The following is a 7,260-nucleotide window of genomic DNA, read 5'->3' on the forward strand; positions in this document are numbered from 1 at the left end:
ACTCTTCTCATAGAACCTTTTTACTGCAGTGTATTCCTTTAAGATGCATGCTGTAGTTTCATTTAGGAAAGAGGGGAACCATATTTACCATCAATATTGACAATGAGTCTGCTGGAGAGAAGAAGTTCAAAATAACTGTTTTTATCATTCACAAGATCAAGATGGTAACTTGTAATGAGTCTCACAAATGAGTCTTCCAGCTCAGAGAAAGGTTAAATACAGAATTAAGACACTCCTCCTCCCTACTGTAATTCATCCTGTCATTTCTAAATAAGGAGTGACCTTTTCACACAGATTAAGCCAAAGGAGCCAAGATGTCTCTCGAGAACAAAGCCTTAGGCCATGTCCAGACTAAACCGATTTCGGTCGTATCAGGCAAAGTATTTGATCGTTTGCACCTTTCATCCACACAGAACTGCGTTCTGGCAGCCTGAACACGCTACTTTCTGAGACCGGCTTCCAGAGTGCGCAATTCTGAAGACGCCCCCCTTGCATCACCATCTTTAGTTCAGAGACACGATTCTCGTCTATAGATGCCATCTCCTCACACACACACACACACAGTGGGGAGCCCTATAGTCTTCAATACAGCTGGCTGTTGACCTATTGTAAGAGGCCAACCCCTATGAGGCTTCTAATCAGTGTAGCCGGTACTCACAGATTACCCCAAAATACAAATTGTCTGCCTATATTGTATGCCTTCATGTTGAGTGTGGATGTGACTTCATATGATCATAACTACAGTATATTTGACTGTAGGGGGGGCCATGAGTGCTTGCAGGTTGATTGGGCCCCATCTCAAACACATCACCATCTGTTGAAAAACACCTTATATTGCCACGTGGCAGTATAGGGGTTTGTTTTAGTTGCAGACTGTGACACAACTATACAACAAAGAGATAAGGAAATAATGCAACCAAGCCGTAAAAAAGGCACACAAATCAACTGAAATAATAGTACTGTGTTACAATGCTCTATGCTCTAAAGTGAGAGTCTAGGCTAGATGCAAAGGATTTAGAGGTGGGGGCTCGGTTAATGGTGCATTTATATAGCACTTTTATCCAAAGCACTTTACAATTTTTGTTCCTCATTCACCCATTCACACAATAGTATCCAGCTGCAGACTTGAGCATGTCACTAATGCAATCTTGTATGGGGGGGTGCTAAAGGTGAGCGATAAAGTGGCAGTCAGGAGAATGAGGCTGGCAGGTCACTGCCAGAGACACCATGAGATGCCAACCAGCAAACTTGTGCTGTGGGAACCAACACACGGGCATCGATCACGAGGACGTCCCACATTAACCTACGTGGACGTACTCAGGAGAGATGCGGGAACAGAAAGCACCGGCGAGCTAGCCAGATGCATGGAGGATCGGGATGACTGGAAGCACCGATGGAGGGCCCGTCCGAGGACGACCTAGATAGATGCAGACTTGGAGAGGACCGCACTGTGAGGGACGCGCTGTGAGGACCGCTCTGTGCCACCCAAAGGGATTGTGTATATAATAATTATTGTGTACTAACGGCACTGACTTCAACGTAAACTTGAGGTACTGTACCATAGCCTAAGTATTAACTTGCAGCCCTGAAAGCGTATTGTTTGGAAGAGAATGAAAAGATCGTCCCGGACTCTGATCATTTGGATGCCGTCACCTATGTTTTCACCAAAAATGCCCATCTTTTACTGTAACCCTCAATTAGGGCAAACATTTTGATAGTTGTTACCTTAAAAGGACATTCAGTTTTGGTCTTCATCAAACTACCATCTCCCCATTTTGGTCTGAGTCTAGGCTAGGAAAGTATTGGGATGATACAGTATATTTACTGTCCGCTAACTTAATTTATGTCCATGTTGTAGATAAAGAGAAAGAAAGATAGACAGAGAATGGAATCTCCACCATTCATATTATACATACAAAGGATTCAAATATCCTAGTGATTAATTTGTTCTAGGCCAGCTCTTTTCAAGCCACTAATATCAAGTACTTTCTATTTTCTGCAAAACAAAGAGCCTCTGACCATTATTCATATACAAGAACAGACTCAGAGTTGAGACTCTAAATCAAAACTCAAATTCAATTGTGTGTCTCTCCTCTAACATACAAGTGAGTAAAAAGGAATTCTGCTTTATCTACCTGGGCAATTCACTTAACTAGCTTAATCAATTATTTATTTTAGACAGAAATCAACTGATCAGGAACTACTTATGCATAGGCAATTGGTTGATCTAAAAATATACTCATCATTTGCATTAGTGATCAACCAAATAATCATTAAATCAACAGTCACTCACTTGCCAACCAATCATCAATCATCAATCACTCATCAAATCATTCATCAAATCAACAATCAACAGTAAATCAATCAATTCAATCCACCAATCAAAGTCTATCAAATTAATTACAGTCAATCCACCCACATAATAAACCTCTCCATAAAACAGGGACACGTTTCCAAAGATTTCAAAATTGCGAGAGTGACCCCCCTGCACAAAAAAGGCAAATTAGACCCATGCAACTACCGCCCTGTTTCTATTCTTACCTCCATCTCGAAAGTTATGGAAAAAATAGTCTACGAACAGGTCGAAAAGTACTTTGTGGATAAAAAGCTAATCTACGAATTCCAATCTGGCTTCAAAAGAACATCCCATTTTACTGACACATGCCTTCTGTATTTGAATGACCACATCAAACATGAGGTGGACGTGGGCAAATACTGCGGCATGGTCATGCTGGACTTCCAAAAGGCTTTCGACACTGTCAATCACTCCATTCTGATTGATAAACTAAAAGCAATTGGTTTTGATAGTTCATCAGTGAGCTGGATGCAATCCTACCTGGAGGGGAGAGAACAGATGGTGGAGGTGAACGGTACACTGTCAACCCCCCTCCCAGTGAGCTGTGGTGTTCCACAAGGAAGCATACTAGGACCTTTACTGTTCCTCATTTATGCAAATGACATGTCATCAGCTTGTGACTGCAACTTGTTCCTGTTCGCAGACGACTCTCAGCCCTGCTGGTCTCTGACAGGGACTAGTTGCAGGTTGAAAAAGCCCTCAGCTAGGGGTGGCTGGGTAGCGCAGCGGACTAAGCGCTCGCCTATCACCGCAGAGACTGGGATCGAATCCAGCTGCCAGTGGTACCTCCGGCTTGGTCAGTCGTCCTTACTAACACAATAGACCTATCGCTAAGCCACGCCCCCTTTGAAAACTCGGACACAAAGCCGACCGTGAATGACTCTTGTTGACAATGGCTGCAGGCAGCCCCTTTCCTGACTGTGATGCAAGCCTTGCTTCACAGTCACGAAAGGGGCTAGGCCGCTGGAGATTTACCACAGCAGGTAATAGACCTGTTTTTTAAAGATAACACAAATATTTCATCTAGAAGCAGACAGAGAGGGTTACAATATGCAGTGGAAAAGTACGTTCATGAGATACACATTTACCTTAGACCTCCATGGTGATGCAAGCATTAGCTATAGATAACGTCTCAAGCATTACTTACAGTTGACTTGATTGAAGATTACAAGAACTATGACGATAATCCATGATTACTACTATTGCTGATACATTTAGTTTAAGGCTAGTGGTCCAACGCAGTATACGAGCTAGACCCGACAGTTGTGTCACTAGTCACTAGAATGAGGAAAAAAGTGAGAGCTGTCACTTGCCAACAATCCTCCTCTATAAAGGGGTGAGACGTCAGAGAATGGTATGCTGCACATTCTAGTGTACATCAGGTCAAATGATTGATTACACTAACTATAAATGTATAGTGATAGAGACCAAAGTAAAAATACCTAATAGACCTAGGGGGCGACACTGGCTTGGGAGTAGAGCAGTCGTCTGGTAATCCGGAGGTTCCCGGTTTGATTCTCGCTCCTCCCGGGCAGCGTGTCGAAGTGTCCTTGAGCAAGACACTGATGAGCAGGTTGGCACCTTGCATGGTTGCCTCCACCGTCGGTGTGTGAATGTGTGAGTGAATGGGTAAGATGTGAGAAACAAATTGTAAAGCGCTTTGTATAAAAGCGCTATATAAATACAGCCATTTACCATTTACCAAAATACCTGTAAATCACAGTAAATGGGTACAGGTCAGGACTCAGGACATAGCTTTTCTTATAACACTAAGTATAAGTTATATTTAATATAAATATAAATAAATGCATATACAACACATTCTCAAGATAGATCACTCTGAGTAGAAAAGAAAACCCACAACTAAAGTGTACATAAATAGCCACTATTTTTAATATATACAATAAATATACATGAATTTACAGTTACACAAATGGATGTACGATATAAACTGGAATAGCGAACAATATCATGTGTTGTTGTGATACATCTATGGTAATTTAACATTATATTCTTCTAGTACCTCCATTATGGATTAATAGCCTGGTCTGTTGACATTTGCAATATCAGCAACTGTTTATGAAGATTAAGTACTTTAACATTGTAAACCAGCAATCTGAGGGACACAGAGCAGCATAACTGGACCACTTTAACAACCTTCAGGTCAATCGAGGGTTGAATGCACTGAAATACAAGAACACCCTATAGAATATGTACTGTACTTTTACTTTTGAAACTTAATACAGTACTGTAGTGATTGTAATGGTACATAATTCACCCACAGACCTATTGTTAGGAACATTCTAGAAAATTTGTGCCGCCCGAACATTCTGGAACGTGTGTGATGATGTCATGGCAGTACATTCTAGAACCTTAGTTCTGCCTGATCATTCTGGAACGTTGGTGATGATGTCATAGTAGAACCTTCTAGAACCTCTAACATTCCTAAGCATTCTGTTTAGCTTTCTAGTAATGTCCACTTTCCATTGGGGGAGCCTGGTGCCCACAGGCCGGCACTCCTCATCTGGAGTAAGAGGGGAGGAGAGAGGGGTGATGGATAAGGACAGAGGGGTGATGGATAAGGGGAGAGGGATGAGGGGGAGATGTGAATGAGGAGAGAGGGATGAGGGGGAGAGGTGAATGAGGAGAGAGGGATATTATTCAGTTAATATATTCAGTTCATCCATGACATGATTGTAAAGCTGCACACATTCCATGATGCTCACTTTAGTCCAAAAACATAAATCGGACCTCTTTCATTGTCACTCATGTCCTGTCTTGGGTTGACCTGTGTCGTCTCTGTGAGGGCAGTAACATCTCCAGCACACCTCATTCTGTGATAAAAACACAAAAAGCTGAGTATTAGCTAAGCATAGACAGATAATAATAATAGTTCATTTATGGAGCATCTTTCATACATAAAATGCAGCTCAAAGTGGATTTTATTGACAACAAACATAACAACTTTGACAGATCAACATTTGTGTTTGCCTTGTCAGGGATTAAACGAAAAGTCCAGGACCTATACTGTTTACATCGTTGTCCCTGTTGTTACTGGTTTCAAGTGGCACTATGGCATCTGAAGTGCATCAAGCATTCTTAGTGCATGTAGTAGTATTCATGTTATTAGTATTCTGTTGTCTGTTAGCCAGTTCTTTATACTATCAATGGTGGTCACTACATTACATCTATAACTGTCCTTGTTGGTCATCATTTCCACTGTTATGCACCTGGCTTGCGGTAACGTTGCTGACGTTATGATGCAGAAAGCTAACCTTATGATACAGAAGGCTCACGTTATGATACAGAAGGCTCACGTTATGATACAGAAAGCTAACCTTATGATACAGAAGGCTCGCATTATGATACAGAAGGCTCACGTTATGATGCAGAAAGCTAACCTTATGATACAGAAGGCTCACGTTATGATACAGAAGGCTCACGTTATGATACAGAAAGCTAACCTTATGATACAGAAGGATTGCGTTATGATACAGAAGGCTCACTTTATGATGCAGAAAGCTAACCTTATGATGCAGAAGGCTCACGTTATGATGCAGAAAGCTAACCTTATGATACAGAAGGCTCACGTTATGATGCAGAAAGCTAACCTTATGATACAGAAGGCTCACGTTATGATGCAGAAAGCTAACCTTATGATGCAGAAATATCTGCGGTATCGTTACATGTTGGCAGCTAACGTTAACTAGCTGCTAACGTTAGCTAACTGGGCTGGATATACGATAGCTAGTTCGCAGTCAAACGTTAGCAAACTAATAGTTTGGTCTACGTTTCTAATACATGCCGTCAAATATTATGTCTTTATGAATTGACCTTACCTTTGAGCAAACATAAGTGTCCTTGGTAATGGTCTTCACATTCAGTTGTGTATGTGGTCGACGACACAACATAATCCATCGCTTGCATTTCTCTAGTTTTCGTTTGGGCTTCGGGAAAGGTATGAAATATACTCCTCCATCCAGTCTTTCAGGGTACCTGGTGTCCGAATTACAGGTACCCCACGCACAGCGTTTCACCATCGGATATTAGGTAGATAATAACATATAAACTGAACTCTTCACAGTGGTTTCGATCACAGCCGTCTTGTTTGATGCGCCACAAATGGGTTTTCTCTTGTTGTCCGACTATTATCCAAGCTAGGATTTTTGCTGTGATATGATTGGACAAATTCTATTTGGGGCGTGGTTTAGCGACAGGTCTATTGGCAGTCTTAGCGGGTGGGAAGGCGGTGGGGTATGTATCCTGGTCGTTATAAACAGCGACTCCTACTGGTCGGTCGGGGCGCCTTTTCAGCCGGGAAAGGATCTGGAGGACATAGTGTGATCCTCCCACGAGTTACACTCCCCCGGTGAGAGTCCTCGCTGTCAGGTGAAAAGAAGAGGCTGGCTGACTCCACATGTATCGGAGGAAGACATGTGGTAGTCTTCTCCCTCCCCAGACCGACAGTAGGGGGCAAAAGCGTGCAACGACCAGGAAGGGAATTGGCATAATGACTAAATTGGGACGGAAAAAAGGGGGAGAAAAAGTAGATAAAAAAAAATAAAAAACTCAGCTCCGAACTCGGCAGAATCTGCATCTGGCTCACTGATAACAAACTATCATTACACCTTGGTAAAACAGAATCCATTCTCTTTGGATCAAATAGCAAACTCAGCAAGGCCGATGGCTTCTCTGTTACAGTGGGTGACATTATTGTCACTATAGTCACATTCAGTGATGTACCTGAACGCGTTCAATGAACGATCGTTCATGAACGCGTTCGTATTTTGGGCGAACGTGAACTGAACGTACTGTATATCCGCTAAATGAACGTAATTGAGAACGCGTTCATTCTCAGCGCTGTGTAACGGAGTTCAAAAGTGCGTTCATTCTCAGCACTCTGT

The sequence above is a fragment of the Notolepis coatsorum genome (assembly GCF_963971535.1).
Source record: "Notolepis coatsorum genome assembly, chromosome: 19".
In the NCBI taxonomy this organism is placed as follows: domain Eukaryota; kingdom Metazoa; phylum Chordata; class Actinopteri; order Aulopiformes; family Paralepididae; genus Notolepis; species Notolepis coatsorum.